This window comes from Mirounga leonina, unplaced genomic scaffold (assembly GCF_011800145.1).
Source record: "Mirounga leonina isolate KUSES-001 unplaced genomic scaffold, KU_Mleo_1.0 Mir_151, whole genome shotgun sequence".
NCBI classification, from domain to species: domain Eukaryota; kingdom Metazoa; phylum Chordata; class Mammalia; order Carnivora; family Phocidae; genus Mirounga; species Mirounga leonina.
Window position 1 is genome coordinate 95,504,542 of NW_023270377.1, and position 16,799 is coordinate 95,521,340.

The window sequence follows — 16,799 nt, forward strand, 5'->3', positions numbered from 1 at the left end:
CTAGGAAAACAATTTCATCAGTGTTAATGGGGTAGAGAGATTTTTATTGGATCTAGACAACTAACCACCTTGTGTAACAAATCTTTATGGGGAAAAATGCTCTGAATTCTCAACACCTTACTAAGAAACTTTGAGAACTCACAGGATTTATAAGTTCGGGATGGCCTGTATGTCAATAGTTTGCATAATGCACCTGCCTCCTAATTTACAGGATGCTTAGGTTTTTGAAAGGAAGCAGGCAATTAAAAAACACTTAAAATTAATTTTCTCCTAAGAATTAAAGGAAAGAAACAAATTTCAGTGAGTTAGACGAAAATCAAGTCATATACATTAGTCATATACTAATATTCTTAGTAAACATTTCTAGACAAAGTGAATATGGTAAAAAAGAAAATATTTATTTAGGAAATAATAACAAAATTACTGAAAATGTTCAGTTAAGTCCCCCAAGACATTAACCTGCAGGCATTTTAAATTCTATTCTCCATCTTCTTCATTTATAAGAATTGTTGCAAACCAAGTTTTTGTCATATTCACTCAGTGAATATTTAGCATATTCTTCAATCTTGGCTGTGTTATCTCATAGTGCTCCCCCATCCTCCATATTTAATGAACACCTGCTAGATATATTCCACCTTTCATATGGAATTAGAGATTGCATATGGGATGATAATGCCCACATGGGTAAAGTTTTTTGTGTAATTGGCAGCTGGACTAATCATTTATGGGCCAACCAACAAATCTGTAATTTGTCAGTTGATACTTGTTCATGTGCAAAGCAGAGGTAACTGCAAAAGTAAAGACTTTCATTGTATACTTTTATTTTGTTTAGTTTTGTTTTTCTCGGAGGTAAGGAGATAAGGAAAACATTTTATCTAAGTTTCATAAAAACATATCTCGTAGGTTGTATATTCTTTATAGAATTTGGAAAAAAATAGTACTGAATAGATATTTTACCAGGATTAATAAGAAAAACACACTATAATAATACTTCAGCCACTGACATATATTTTTTTATGCCAAATTGCTTTATATCTTATATAATTTTTGCCATTTTTAATAATTTCATCCATATAAGTAGAACATATATTTCTCAGTAATTGATAATTTTAAGAATGATAATCTAATCCATAATCATCAACTTTGGTATTTTTAGGACTGAGTTTATTTACAATATATGCATACATGTAAAATGTGTATTTTGTAAGAACACATACAAACACACATTAACAAGTGAGACAGTTACTCATGTAGAAATGGGGGAGAGAAATGGGAGGGGATAAACACATAAACAAAACAAGTGAGAAGCCTTCCATAACTTACTGATAATATGACATGAACTAAGGAGTATGGTCAGCTCAACCCTCAGCATTTGAAATAAAATAAATGTAATATGTCAAATAACTAGATATGATATTAGTGAAGATATAGAATTCCAGTCATCTATAACAAGTCCCATATTGTCTGATTGCTTTCACAAAGGTAAGCATGCAGAAACTACTGAAATCCTACTGTTTTTCTTTTTGCCCCCACCCACATTGTTCTAAAAATTTTTTATTGTATACATTTTTAAATACTTGCAAAAGAAAAGTATAACCCTTATGAGCTCATCACACTAAGATTCAATTAATAGTCAAAGTTTGGTCAACCTTGTTTTATTTTTCCTTTCTCTGTATCATACTGTGATTCTCATCTTAATATTTTACTCCTAAATCCTTCAGTATGTATCTCTAAAAATAGTATTTGCTTTTCACAATGTTCATGGTTAATACCACTTGGCTATAAATGGTGAGTGCCTTTCACTGATTCTTCACCTAGGATCTTTTTGATACTAACTGATGTTTTCCAGGCATGCTTTTACTTAAAAGCAAAATATGTACAATTGCTTGAGAAACAAATGTGTTCAATATCATCTCAGAATATCTGAATGGGACAGCATACATGGCCCTAGGTAGGTGGATGTGGGAAAGGGGATTGGTCGGCATCATGCTCTAAGTAGGGACATACTGTATTAGTTGTCTCTCATACTCTGGGTGCATGACCCTCCACTCCTTAAAATTTTTTTTTAAATGTATTTTTGGCAAATAAAAATGATATATATTTAAGGTGTACAACATGATGTTTTGATATATTATAACTGTGAAATGATTACCACAATTAAACTTACTAACATGTCATCACCTCCCATAGATATCATTTTGTGTGTATGTTTGAGAATCCTTGGGATCTACCCTCTTAGCAAATTTCTTTTTTTTTTTTTAAGATTTTATTTATTTATTTGAGAGAGAGAATGAGATAGAGAGAGAGAGCATGAGACAGGGGAGGGTCAGAGGGAGAAGCCGACTCCCTGCCGAGCAGGGAGCCCGATGTGGGACTCGATCCAGGGACTCCAGGATCATGACCTGAGCCGAAGGTAGTCGCTTAACCAACTGAGCCACCCAGGCACCCCTTAGCAAATTTCAAGTATACATTATTATTAACCATAGTCACCATGCTGTATATTAGGTCTGCAGAACTTTTTCATCTTATAATTAGAAGTTTGTGCCCTTTGGTCAATATCTCCCTTCTTCTCCCATCCTCAGGCCTCTGGTAAACATCATTCTACTCTCTGTTACTGTGAGTGTGACTTTCTTTTAGATTCCACATGTAAGTGACATCCTGTGATATTTATCTTTCTGTGTCTAGCTTATTTAATTTAGCATTATCTCCTCCAGGTTTACCTATGTTGTCACAAATGGCAGGATTTCCTTCTTTATAAAGACTGAATAATATTCATTGTATACATGTATTTATATGCATGTATATATGTGTGTATGTGTGTGTGTGTGTGTGTATATATATATATATATATATTTATTTGTGTGTGTGTGTGTGTGTATGTTAGGTTGTTTCCACATCTTGGCTACTGTGAATAATGATGCAATCAACATGAGAGTGCAAATACCTCTTTGAGATAGTGATTTTATTTCCTTTGTATATATACTCAAAGTAGGATTCCTGGATCATGTGGTAGTTCTATTTTAATTTTTTGAGGAACTTCCATACTGCTTTCGTTAATGGCTATACCAATTTACTTTCCCACCGATAGTGCGCAAGGGACCTATTTCTCCATACACTTGTCAATACTTATCTTTTGACTTTTTGGTAGTAGCCATGCTAACAGGTATAAGATAATATCTCATTGTGGTTTTGCTTTTCCCTGATAATTAAGTGATGTTGAACATCTTTTCACATACCTATTGGCCATTTGAAACAATTTCTATGCAGGTCCTTTCCCCATTTTTAATTGTTTGTTTTTTGTTTGCTATTGAGCTGTATTTTTGCTTATTGACTTGTATTTCATTTCTTTACCTTTGATGTCATAGCCAAAAAACCACTACCAAGACCAGTATCAAAGAACTATTCCCCTATGTTTTCTTCTAGAAGTTTTATGGTTTCAGGTCTTATGTTGAAATCTTTAATCCATTTTGAGTTGATTTGGGGTATGGTGTAAGATAAAGATCTGATTTCATTCTTTTGCATGTGGATATCCAATTTTCCCATCACCACTTATTGAAGATGATATCTTTTCCCTATTGTATATTCTTATCTCTTTTGTCATAAATTAATTGACTGTATATGCATGAGTTTATTTCTGGGCTCTCTATTCTGTTCCATTGGCCTTTGGGTCTGTTAGATCAATACCATACTGTATTGATTACTGTAGTTTGGTAATATAGTTTGAAATCTGGAAGTATGATGCCTCCAGGTTTGTTCTTCAGGCTCAAGATTGTTTTAGCTGTTTGAAGTCTTTTGTGGTTTCATATGAATTTTGGGATTGTTTTTTGTATATTTGGGAAAATGCCATTGGAATTTTAGTAGGGATTACATTGATTCTGTAGATTGTGTAGAATGGACATTTTAATAATATTCTTTCCATCTATAAATATGGGATATCTTTCCATTTATTTTTATCTCCTTCAATGTGCATTATGGTGGGGATTGGTGGCCAGGGCCTGGTCTGGCATTGTGTCAACAGGTAGTCAGAGAAGCTGGGGCTGGCTACTAAGTGCGATGACTGTACTGGATCCTTGGGGCTGAGGCAGCTCCATCAGGGGTAAGGAGATGGGGTCGGGGATGGACTCAGACAGGTGGGGCCTACAAACTTGAAAGCCTGTGGGTGCTTCAGCAGAGAAAGCTTTAGGGAGTCCAAGGCAACTCTACTGCTTGCTGGTTTCCTCAGTGGTGAAGGCTGGGGTCATCCACAAAGCAGACAATTGAGAACACACTAGATCTCACCATGTGGCTGATACTGGTGATCCTTGCTCTCCTTTCTTGTTTCTAGCTGTCTCCACATGTCTCTGCTATACCAGTCTCTGTGTGGTGTGAAACTATCACATCCTTTGTGCAGTGTCCTAAAAGGCTGGAGAAGCTGGCCACTCACCATGCTCTCTTTTTCCTGATCTCTGGGGCTCTGAGCAGTGTTAGCCTGAAGGATGAAATGATGCAGGCAAAACAAAACTCTTCTTTCTTCCCTTTTTGTGTAGTTATTCTCAGGTTTTTTACTCCATTGTGTTGCTGAAGCTTCTTTTTTTTCCCCCTAAGTTTTTATTTAAACTCCAGTTAGTTAACATATAGTGTAATATTAGTTTCAGGTGTAGAATTTAGTGATTCCTCACTTACGGACAACACCTGGTGCTCATCACAACAAGTGCCCTTAATACCCATCACCCATTTAACCCATCCCCTTGCCTACCTCCCCTCCAGCAACCCCCAGTTTGCTCTCTATGGGTATCGTTTGCCTCTCTCTCCTTTTATTCCCCTATGTTCATGATTCATTTCTTAAATTCCACATATGAGTGAAATAATTTGGTATTTGTCTTTCTCTGACTAACTTATTCTACTTAGCATAATACATTTTAGCTCCCTCCATGTCATTGCAAATGGCAAGTTTTTATGGCTTCTTAACTGGACTCCTGAGATGTGCCAGGGCTATTTTTGTTCACGGGTAGCTATCTAAGTGTTGTTCTTTGTGGGGACAGAAGCTGGAGTGTCCTACTTCTTCCTCTTGGTGATGTCACTCCTTGTTCTTTAAGTTAAATTAAAACCAGTCAGAATTCAACAGGTCCAGTTGGTTAATGAGGTTTCTAGTTTGGGATGCCATCCTTCCCTTGATTTTCTCCTAGAACTCTGGGATGGGTTGGGCTAACACTGTCCCAAGTGTCATTCCCATCTGCCTGTCACCCCCAAATTGAAGCCCACCACTTCCTGCTGCCCATATGTGTATGGCTGAGGGCCTCCCCAGAGTCAACCTGCTGCTGTGCCCACTCCTCAGTGCAGTTGTGGAGAAAGGATGATCTCATTCCAGAGGTGCCAGCTCTCATCTGTGGTACTCCTTCATTTTATATTCCCAAGAAAAAGACATGGGACTAGGGACTCTTATAGTATCATCTATTTGCTCTGTTCTGAAACTAACCCTATTCCCTGAATCCATTCTAGACTTCCCTCTATCTAAAAGTAATTTTCTTCCTAGAGCCTTGTTCAATCTCCTTGTCACTAAAGTTTGGTTGGAGAGTTTGGTTCAACCTATTACAAGTTGCCTTAACTCCTTGCCTTGAGATCCTAGGGTTGATGTGCTAGCTATTTTGCTTCCAAATGCTGTGTACTTTATACTGAAATTAATTACTTTTTCATAATGAACATCTTTGCATAGTAGTGACCTAGGGGGATAATAGCCTGATTGGGTCACACAATATTTGTTACACCCTAATCCCAGAATACTGGCTGACTACACTTTTTCTTTTGCGATAGGTGCTTCTTTGCAGAGCAAGTGAGTTTCTTTACATTAAAATGGACATGAGGATGCATATAGACACAAATGAATAAAATAATCCAGTGCATTTTTAGAACACTTAATTAAAAATACACTAAGAAGGGGCGCCTGGGTGGCTCAGATGGTTAAGCGTCTGCCTTCGGCTCAGGTCATGATCCCAGGGTCCTGGGATTGAGCCCCACATTGGGCTCCTGGCTCAGCGAGGAGCCTGCTTCTCCCTCTCCCTCTGCCTCTCTCCCTGCTCATGCTTTCTCTCTCTCTCTCTGTATCTCTGTGTCTCGAATGAATAAATAAAATCTTTAAATAAAAAAAATACACTAAGAAGTAGATGTATTTCTTTTCAATAAACTTACACATATGAGTATGTGTTGCCTAGGCTCTGAACTCTTTGGGTTTGATTGGGGTGGTCTCCTGTGTCTTTTGAATCCCCCAGGGCAGCTCGTGGTCAAACCCTAATAAACCATGATGACTGACTGCCTCTGGTGGTGAGTTTGTCACCTCTGAAAGTCAAAGTACCTCTTTGGGGACTCATAAAATTTTGTTTCTTACAACAAAGAGCTCACTGCAAAGTTCTTAAAGACTCCTGCTTAATCTCTATGCAAGGGATTGCTAAGCAACCAAGAAGCTGGGTGTTGAAGGTCCGGACGGTGCAGACCTTCTCCCTGTGCTGCTTCCTCATAGCCTGCTTGGTTTTTGCTGTCCTCTCCTAACTCCACATCTCAGGGTCTCCTTCACCATTTCAGGGCCCAGACTGAAATCTCCACTTCTCTAGTGGACAGATCTGTCTTGCTATATGTCTGTGAAATTGATGCATACCATCTAAATGTATGACCAATTTCTGGATCTAACTTCTCAATGGAATAAGGAGTATAATCCATGTTTTCTCAGGTTTCTCCAAACTGGGGGTACATTAAGATCATGAGAACAGAACCAACAGCATTTCTCTGCCTCTGCCTTTGCTAGAATTGCTATAAATATACTCTTCAAATCTTCCAGCTAGTTCAGGAAGTCCCCAGAGGGCATTGTCTTTGTGTTTGGAGCAGTGTTTTTTATGGCCTTTTATTTTCTGCCATTTTTTCCTTTTTTGCTCTAGATGTTCGAGTTGCAGGTTTATGACTTGCAGATGGGGCCCCTGAGGGTCCTTCTATCCTTTACAGGGGTGATGGCCTTTGCTATGAGGCCTGTTGTGTTCTCAGAAAATTGTCCCCCACCCCAGTATGTACACCAAGTTTCATCATGTGGACGCTTTGTGTTTCCTGCGAACCTATTGAAATTGTACAATTTGGTTTCAAATTTGTGGTGCATTCAAATAGTTATTTAGTTCTAGAGTAGTGTCACATTTACCAAAGTACAGTTTAATAACCATACATAATATGACAAGAACTTCATTTTTCACTTTTATCTGTGGAAGAACATTAGTCCCCTGCAGCACTTCTCATACTCACTCCTTAGTTCTCTTGCATTTCATACTGCCTGGGGCTTCTCCTTCATCACTCACTGCTATTACTACATCCATCTGCCCTTACCTTCTCTGTTCCCCTTCTTTTCTTTAATACTTCTAATTTTGTGGCTCATCCTAAGACTTGGTACTTCCCCTTATTTGTCCTCCAGATGCAGCCAACGCTTATCCATTCTCAAATCCTACAAGATAAGATAATCTTTTATTCTGAGGGCAAAGGGTGGGAGAAGAGTTGATTTGGCAATTATAGAATTCTCTTGGGTGAGGTGGTGGGGAGAAGAATGTTTATTGCCCAGTTTGCATGAATAAGTGTTAGCCTGCTGCATAGCAATTGCTGGTAAAGCAATATGCAAGAGGTAATGAGCAAGAACTCTGGAGTCAAAACGTGACCTTCAAACCCTATCTCCACCACATATGCTTATCAAGACCCTGGGCAAGTTACCTCACATTGTTAAGTTTGAGTTTCCTTATCTGTAAAATGGGCTTTGGTATAAGATAATTCATATAAAGTGCTCAAAAAAATGTTAGCTGTTAACCTTATTGGTTACTACCTTCTTTCTCTACATTCTGACAGTTCTGGTCTAGTTGTGGGGATCAGGCGGAGTTGATCTGGAACCAGAGGCAGTCTGAAGAGTATGGACCCTCCTATACTTGAACTCTCTCCTTCCCTTGACCATGGTTGGGCTCCTGTGTGTCCTGTGCTGCTTATTCACCAGGATGAGCTGCCGTCAAAATACTTTAGTGGAGACACACCTGGGAGCAGGTACTTCAGATTCCCTAACAGGGATGGACCTCTAGGGAATATACATCTCTATGTCATTCTGAGATCTCTTGCTGTAGATGGGAAAACAATGGGCAGGGAGTCCCTAAATCTGAGATTCTTATTCTGGGTCCACACCAATTAAACTGACAAATAACTTTTCTTTGGGTCTCATTTTCCCAATCTACAAAATGAATATGTAGGAATAGAACATTTATAAGATCTATCTTTATTTTTAAAAAATATTATTTATTTATTTATTTATTTATTTATTTATTTATTTATTTATTTATTTAAGAGAGAGAGTGTGTACGGAGGGAGGGGCAGTGGGGGAGGGAGAGGGACAGGGACAGGGAAAGAATCTCAAGTAGACTCCGAGCTCAGCATAGAGCCCAACGTGGGCTGATGTGGGGCTTGATCTCACGACCCTGAGATCATGACCTGAGCCAAAACCATGACTGTTGTTGTAATCCTGTAGGTGAGCAGACCCCTGGGGCCAGATATTAGTCACTGTGCAAACTCACTCTTCCCTCTGAACTTCCCCTAATTCCCAGCACATCCTCATCAGAACTGTTCTATGCATACATTTATGAACCCTGAATCATGAACTTAGCCACGATAACTGAAAACACCCAGGAAATTTTTATTAAGAGAGAAATAAAAAGTAATTTGGTACAAAGCACTTTTTCCCCTGCTCCGATATTTCTCAGTCTCTGTCAGTTCCACTGGGCAAATAATGCACACTGAGTCCTGCCTGCAGCCCACTGGCTTCACTGCCTTCGCTTTGTCATGGCTACTGAAAACTGGCCACTGGCAGTTCCTCATTTTCCTCCAATTCTTACTGTGCCAGGAGTGAATAATGTACAAGTAGAATGTTCTTTCTCCTCCAAATGGTCACAAATGGCCTGCCACAGTGTAATAATGTATGTGAGCTTTCCCATAATGGTCAGAAAACGTGGTTTGAATTTTGCAATCAATACTTTGTTAACTTGTAGCATTTTACTCTATTAGAGCCTTTTCTCCAGGGGACATCTTCATCCCCTCAGAATGGATTCTCCTATTCTCTTTACCCATCCAAAGCCCATCCATAGCCTTCTCTGATAACTCCAGCCTACTTAGACTACACCAAACTTCTATTACTCTTAATCTTATATGATCTTACATTGTAATTTATTCTTTTAGTTGTAAGCCACTTTTTCCCTAAGCTAGACTGTCAGTTCTCTGAATAGGAATCACATCTTCTACCTCTTTGTACTGGGTAGATGGTTGACAGTCAGTAAATACCTTCTAGGTTATTGATAAACGTTTGCATCTTTAGTGAAGGGATGGATGGATAGAAGACCAAGATGGTGGATTTTTCAGTTTTGCTGTATAGTCAGGAATCTCAAAAAATCTCAGTAGCTTTAAGCAATAAACATTTATTTCTCTTTCATAAGTCTATGGGTAGCCTGTGGTTTGGCTGATTTAGGCTGGGCTTGGCTAAGCCTGGCTGGATTCCAAGGTATTCTGGCTGGGTTCAGTTCTTCCCTGCATGTCTTAATTCTGGGGCCCTGTCTGCAGGGGTAGAGGATCTTCATCAGTTAACATTCATTGGACATGTTCTTCATCCATAGATATTTCATGGCTCAAAGCAAGTCGCATGGTTCAGCTGATATCAGTGAGGTAGGGAAGTTTCTCCACCCACCGTGGGAAGTGGCACTACAAAGTTCTTTATTATAAGTAAGTCAAGTGCTAGGAACAAAAATCAAGCCACTATAGATGGCTAGGTCATTGTCTTTTTTTTTTTTCTTTTTACTTCTTCTGCTAGAACATATTTTATTAGTTAAGAAAGCTTATGGAGCAATAGGTCATTGTCCTTTGAATTAGAAAAAATGCTGGAAGATTATCCACTATAGCCCCGGCCTCCTAGTGTATAAACCTGCACTCCAAGTTGGTCCAAGCGTCAGCAGCATCGGCATCACCTGGGAGCTTGTTAGAAGTGCAGAATCTCAGGTTCCACATCAGACTTGCTAAATCTAATCTTCATTTTAATAAAATCTTCAAGTGATTCATATACACATTGAAATTTGAAATGGTCTAAAATAGCATTTTTGGAATATTTTCCTTGAAAGACTAATAGGTGTTAAATCAAGGAAAAATGTTTCCAAGATTAAATAAATTTGGGGTATTTCAAAACTTCTCAAAGCTTTTGGCCTTCTCAGATGGAAGGTTTTATTTATTTCATGGGGCTGTCATAACAAATTACTGCAAACTGGGTGGCTAAAAAAAATACAAATGTATTCTCTCCTAATTCAAGAGGCCAGAAGTCCAAAATCAAGGGTTGCCATGGTTGGTTCCTTCTGGAGTCTCTGAGGGAGAATCTATTCCATGAATCTCTCCTAGCTTCTGGTGCTTTCTGGCAGTTTTTGGTGTTCTTTGGCTTGTAGCTACATCACTTGAATCTTTGCTTCTGTTGTTACGTGGGCTTCTTCCCTGTATGTGTCTCTGTATGTCATCTCCTTTTCTTATAAGAATACCAGTCATGAATTTAGGGCCTACCCTATCTGGTATGACCCATCTTAAGTACTTACATCTGCTAGCACCGTATTTCCAAATAAGATGAGATTCTGAGATTCTGGGTAGAAATGAATAATGGGAGGACATGATTCAACTAACTCTGGAAGTAGAAGGATAGGATGGAATGAAGCATTCTCTTAACACAATTGGTCAGTGAACCCTTTCTTCAAAGAAGAGCTATGGCACAGATTTAAATGAGAATCTAAACCATCCTGAGCATATGGTTGTTGATTTTCCTCTGAGAGTTTTCTGAGAGTGGAACTCCATAGGGTTCTTTTGTAGCCTATTCCAAAATAATCCCAAGTCTCACCTGTAATTATTTATCAGAGGTGAAAAACTTGTAGCCTAAATATGGCCTTCATATAAATTTTGTTTGGTTATCTCATAAGATTCCATTGAGAAGTAGCTCCATCTTTAGATGGGAATTTGATATGTTTATGAATCTGGGACGACTGATATTTAAAAGAAACTAAAAAATGCTAGTTTCTTTGCGTGAAAATCTACTAGAATTTCTCCATCAATTCATATATGAGACTATAATGATATCTAATATGAACCAAAATGATCGGATTAGAGAATGGCAAATTTGAATATCTAGCCTCTGTTTTTTGAAACAGAACAAATGACTGGTTCTGAAATCAGAGAAACTGAGTTCCTAGAGCACCAAGATGTAGTATTTGGGAACCACAGAAAGTCTTGCTGAATTAGGAATTATCTTGGGAATACAAGACTTATTCTATTTAGCCATCACCGAACGTGTATTTTTAAGAAAAGTATTTCGTTGGTATAATTGTAAAGTCATGTGCAGTGGTAGGAAATAATGCAGAAAGACCCTGGTACCCTTTATTCAGTTTCCCTTTAATGTAACATTTTGTAAAAAAAAAAAACCAAAAACCCTTAGTACAATATCACAATTAAGGTATTGACTTTGATATAACCCAATAATCTTATTCAGAGCTCCCCAGTGTTATTGTACTCTTGTATGTATGTGTGTGCATGTGTGTATGTATGTGTGTGTGTTTAGTTCTATAGAATTTTATTACATGAGTAGGTTGGTCTATCCTCCACCACAGCCAAAATATAGAACAGTTCCATCATCACAAGGAGCCCTCCTATTGTTTTTTTTTTTTTTTGAAGATGCATTTTGAATTTAAATCTCCCAGCAAATTTTCCTGAGTCATCTATGCTCGTGGAACCCTGGAAATTATTCTGCTGGGAATGAACAGCCTCCCACATGAACTGGCAGGCGGGGAGTGCCAGTCAGCAGTTGTGCAACATCACAAAGTCAAACTGGACAGCACAGGACGCAAACCCGTGCCCTTGGCCTCCTAAGCATCAGACACTAACTAGCTGAGCTAACTGGCCAGAGATAAAGACTTCATTTCAAATAACAAATTAACAGTTTCCCATAACTCCATTAATGCATGGCTGTGATCCCATGAAATTGCATCTCTGACAAACCGGCTGCACTAAAATTTACTCTATGTAAAATGATTGTGCTAATTACTTTCTCTTTATGCTTTTATAATCGGCTGGCTGGCAATAACATTTGCAATGTAGTCATGCACTAATGAGAAAAGCCATCCAATCTCATGCAGCAGGTCATTAGTAAATGGCTTAAGAGGTCAAAGGGTAACTTTCCCCTTTGGTGCAGTTGAAGAGGCTGGTGGAGCAAACATCTTTCCTTTTCTTTTTTAAGCTATTTTATTTTTTTGAAGCCAGATTTGCTAACCAAATCTGGATATTGATAGAGGAGCAAGTTCGTCAAAGCCTTGGGCCTTTTACAAGACTCTCAACCTTTCCCTTTTTAGAAACAGACCTCAGAAATATTGTGAAATTGGCAGTTCCTCTTCACTATTTTCCACATCCTTCCATTTTTCCTCTTCCTTCCCCAACACACACACACACACACAGTGCTAGTTTTGCTAGTTTACATCCTGACGACTTGATACTAATGATTCTCAACAGAAATGATATTGTCCAGTATGGTATTTCACAACTTTGTTGGGGCATACTTTTGGACTTCACAATGAAAATGGTATAGAGCCAAGGATGTCAGACATCCTGCAATGCCTGGGGCAGTGGTGCACATCAGTAAATTGGTCCCAACCCACGAGTCTTTCAGAGGCCCCACTAGTCATTCATGTAGATGAAAAATCTGGTTACGATGATCTGAACCTGGAACATAACTTCATTATGCTATGAACACAAAGTATTTTTGCATGGTTTTAATGGACACTGACTTTTCCAGGAATGTAACTGTTGTGTAAATGGACAAAAGATTACATTTTGTCTTGTTTTGGAATTCGTGTTGTTCAATGTTTTGGAAAGCTCATATTAAAATGGTGATGGTTATTGAGGAGTTTAAGTTGCTGACTGAGCACATTTATATGGATCAGCATCTGGAGCCCATGCCCTCACAGTGATTCTGGATATGGGTACTGACTACTTTATTACATCTTCTAATCTGGTTGTGTCTGGGCAGTAAATACATTTACCAGGGGAAGGTAAGGGAGGAAGTGGGAAGAAAGTATGGGGAGAATCCAGATAGATAAGTATGGTCATATATGACTTCTTTGTGTGATGTCCCATATTTTTAAATAATGTTTCTAAACTTGTGGGATCCAGAGAGAAGGGTGGTTTTTTACTGCAAATTAGGGGAAGATCTGGGTTTCTCATCTACATTGACATGGGATGAAGGCAAGGCGGTATACAGTAATGCAGGCACACACTGGCTGAAAATAATGGGGAAAAGAAATCCCTAGAATTGGCAAAAGCTAAAAAGAAAGTTCTAGGCTTCCATTAAGTCTTAGAATTATGGTTCAAGTAACTCTTAGCCAGATCTAAAAGGAGTAAGAAACTCTGTCTGACATCTGGGTTGTATAATAAAAGGCACACTTATAATGTTGTCCTTCAAATTCATTATCAGAAGTAAAGGACTGAGGTCCCTTTGACTTGTCCTTATACTCTCAATAGTTTTCACTGCTTAAAACAAAACAAAACAAAACAACAACAAAACCAGTTTTCACTTCTGATCTCTGAAGGAGAAACTCATCAAGTATTTCCTCACTGTGTTAGTCAGGGTAAGGCAAGGCTGCTCTCAGAGAGAAATAATTTAGTGGCTTAAAAAAGGTAGAAGTTGGTTTTTCTCCCACGGAATGGTCCAAGGTGGATGTGCCAGGCTGCTGGGCAGCTATGTTCCAGAGATAATTCTGAGAAGGAGTCCATGGACTTCCTTCATTTGGTTTTTCTGACCCCCTAGTTTAGTGTTCCTCAAACTTCAACATGCAGATGGATCAGTGCTTGCTAATGCAGTTTCTGACTCTGGGATAGGGCTGTAGGTTCTGCATTTCTGGTAACTTCCAAGAGTAGCAAGGCCAGAAGGCCTTGTCCTCTTTAATTCTCTGAGCTGGTACTGAGGTGGTGGCATGGAGGAGCCCAGGTGCAAGATTTCAAGGACCAGGCCTGAAAGTGGCACATCACACCTCTGCTTATATTTCAGCAGTACAAAGTTAGTTCTGTGGCCACTGCTGCAAGGGAGACCTGGAAATGCAGACCCAGGTGGCAGCCATAGTATGTGACTCTGGGAGAAGAGGAGGAGGGATGCTGGTGGAGAACCAGCAGATTCTGTTGCAACATCTCTGCTGAGTCCTTCCCTAGTAGCCAATACTGGGAGTTACTGCATGGAGCAGCCAGCCTTCATCCACTCAGCCATAGTGTCATCATGTGCCGGTTACTAATAATTGGTAGAACATGAGAGTACTGAAGTATGAGAACACATCTAAATTTGTATATGCAAACTCATGTTGTTTCTCAGGAGAATTACCCTCTCACATGCTGATATGCTTCCTTAGAAGGAAAATGGGTGGCCTTAAAACTGAGGGTTGCTGGAGTGGAGAGGGGTGGGAGGGATGGGGTGGCTGGGTGAGGGACATTGTGGGGGGTATGTGCTATGGAGAGTGCTGTGAATTGTGTAAGACTGATGAATCACAGACCTGAACCCCTGAAACAAATAATACATTATATGTTAAAAAAAAAAAAAAAACACAAAACTAGTGTGCCAGCAAAACCACAGAAGAGCCTCACTCATTCGTTGGACAAATATTTGAATGCCTACTACTTGAAAATCACTGTCCTTGGTATTGGGAATGTAGCACTGAATGAGACAGTGAAGGAGTCAGTACTGAGTAGTAGTTGAAGGTATGTACTCAGTGAAAAGCCTGCTGAGTTAAAATTCCATCCCCAGCACTTAACCTTGTGCAGATTGGTTAACACCTATGCCTCAGCTGTAAATGGTATCATAGCAGCATCTCCTTGGTTCCTATGAGGATTCCATGAGATAATGTATCACTCACTATTATTATTCTGCTTGTCCTCAAAAAGCTTACACTTGGGCACCTGGGTGGCTCAGTTGGTTAAGCGACTGCCTTCGGCTCGGGTCATGATCCTGGAGTCCCGGGATCGAGTCCCGCATCGGGCTCCCTGCTCGGCAGGGGGTCTGTTTCTCCCTCTGCCCTCTTCCCTCTCGTGCTCTCTGTCTCTCATTCTCTCTCTCTCATATAAATAAATAAAATCTTAAAAAAAAAATGCTTACACTTTACCATTCTTCATCATTATGTGTCCCTGAAGAAAATAAACTGTGGGTCACTGCTCTAGGCATTGTCAAGACAGGGACCCAAGAAGCTACATGCTTCCTTGAGAAGTTACATGCTTCCTTGAAAGCAAAGAGTGAGAGCCATTTGGGTTGGACCTGCATTCCACTTTCCACCATTTCCATTGAGGTAGAAGTGGTTCCTTTTGTAGGAACAGGCTCCATTTAAGCACCAGCTTTCAACTCTCTTTCTGTGATGAGGTGTAAACATTTTGTCAACCTTTCACATCACTTTAATTTTGTTTCTGCTGTTGGAGATTATTCTATCAACCATACTTACTACTGAGCTTACTAGTAGCTGGTGGTCTTTCATTTCTCATATATCTCTGAAGAATTTCCTCTTATTTACAGGAGCAAAATGACCTTGACTTGCAGAGGTCTTCACATCCATTTGAGCTCAAGGCTTCTTTATGCCACGCTTTCTCAAATTTTGCCACAGCTCTTACTTAGAATTCTGTACTACACTTCCTTTTATATTATAACTCCAGTGATTTGGAATTCTCATTTGGACAAAGGTTGAAAAATAAGGCACAGTGTCATTATAGGTGGCTCTTAAATGGAATGCTTTAAAATCATGTGTCAATTTTAAGGTTACTTGGTAATATTCTGATTTATTTTTTTAACTTACCTAGAAAATGGGAAAAATGCATATGTTGGACATTGTCTTTTATAAACTACAAACCCCTGTGATAGTCTGACAGATTCTATAGACTCCCCTCTCTCTCCCAATCTCTCCTTTGCCTCTGTCTCTTTCTCACACACACGCACACACACACATATATATAAACACATGTAGCAACATATACAAATTTACATAAATCTTGGGAGGTTTCATAGATCTCCTTAACTCCATATACTCCAGACCAAGAAAATATCAAAATAGGACATCCTTGGACATGCAGGGCTAATGACAAATACATTATATATGCGAGCCCATATGTCAAAGGTTTTATTTTATTTAATTATTTTATTTTTTAAAGATTTTATTTATTTACTTAATGAGAGTGAGAGAGAGCACAAGCCGGGAGAGCAGCAGGCAGAGGGAGAGGGAGAAGCAGGCTACCTGAGGAGCAGGGAGCCTGATGTGGGTCTCGATCCTGGGACCCTGGGATCATGACCTGAGCCAAAGGCAGTTGCTTAGCCAACTGAGCCCCTCAAAGGTTTTATTTGAAACAAAACAGGTCAGTATAGATTATATTGAAGCAACTGTCAACATTTATTTATTTCAGTCATACTTTTAAACAACCCTTCAAAACCCACTTTTATTGATTGGGACCCATTAAGTAGGATTCTGCCATTCTAACTTTCTATACAACTACAGGCCAGTCATCAGTGCTGTTGCACCCACAGAATTGCACATGATAACACTGTCAGCTCCATTAGTAAGTATAGTAACAGCTTTCCTACTGGTTCATTTAATTGAATCATCCTGTTTTATCCCATCATCCCTGCCTTTAATCAAGTGGAGAACGTCTCCTTTGTATAAATCAGCACTCGTTCCATTAGTTTGTGTAGTTGGATAATTTATTGAAATTTACTTTTAAGTTTTTTTACTGTCCAC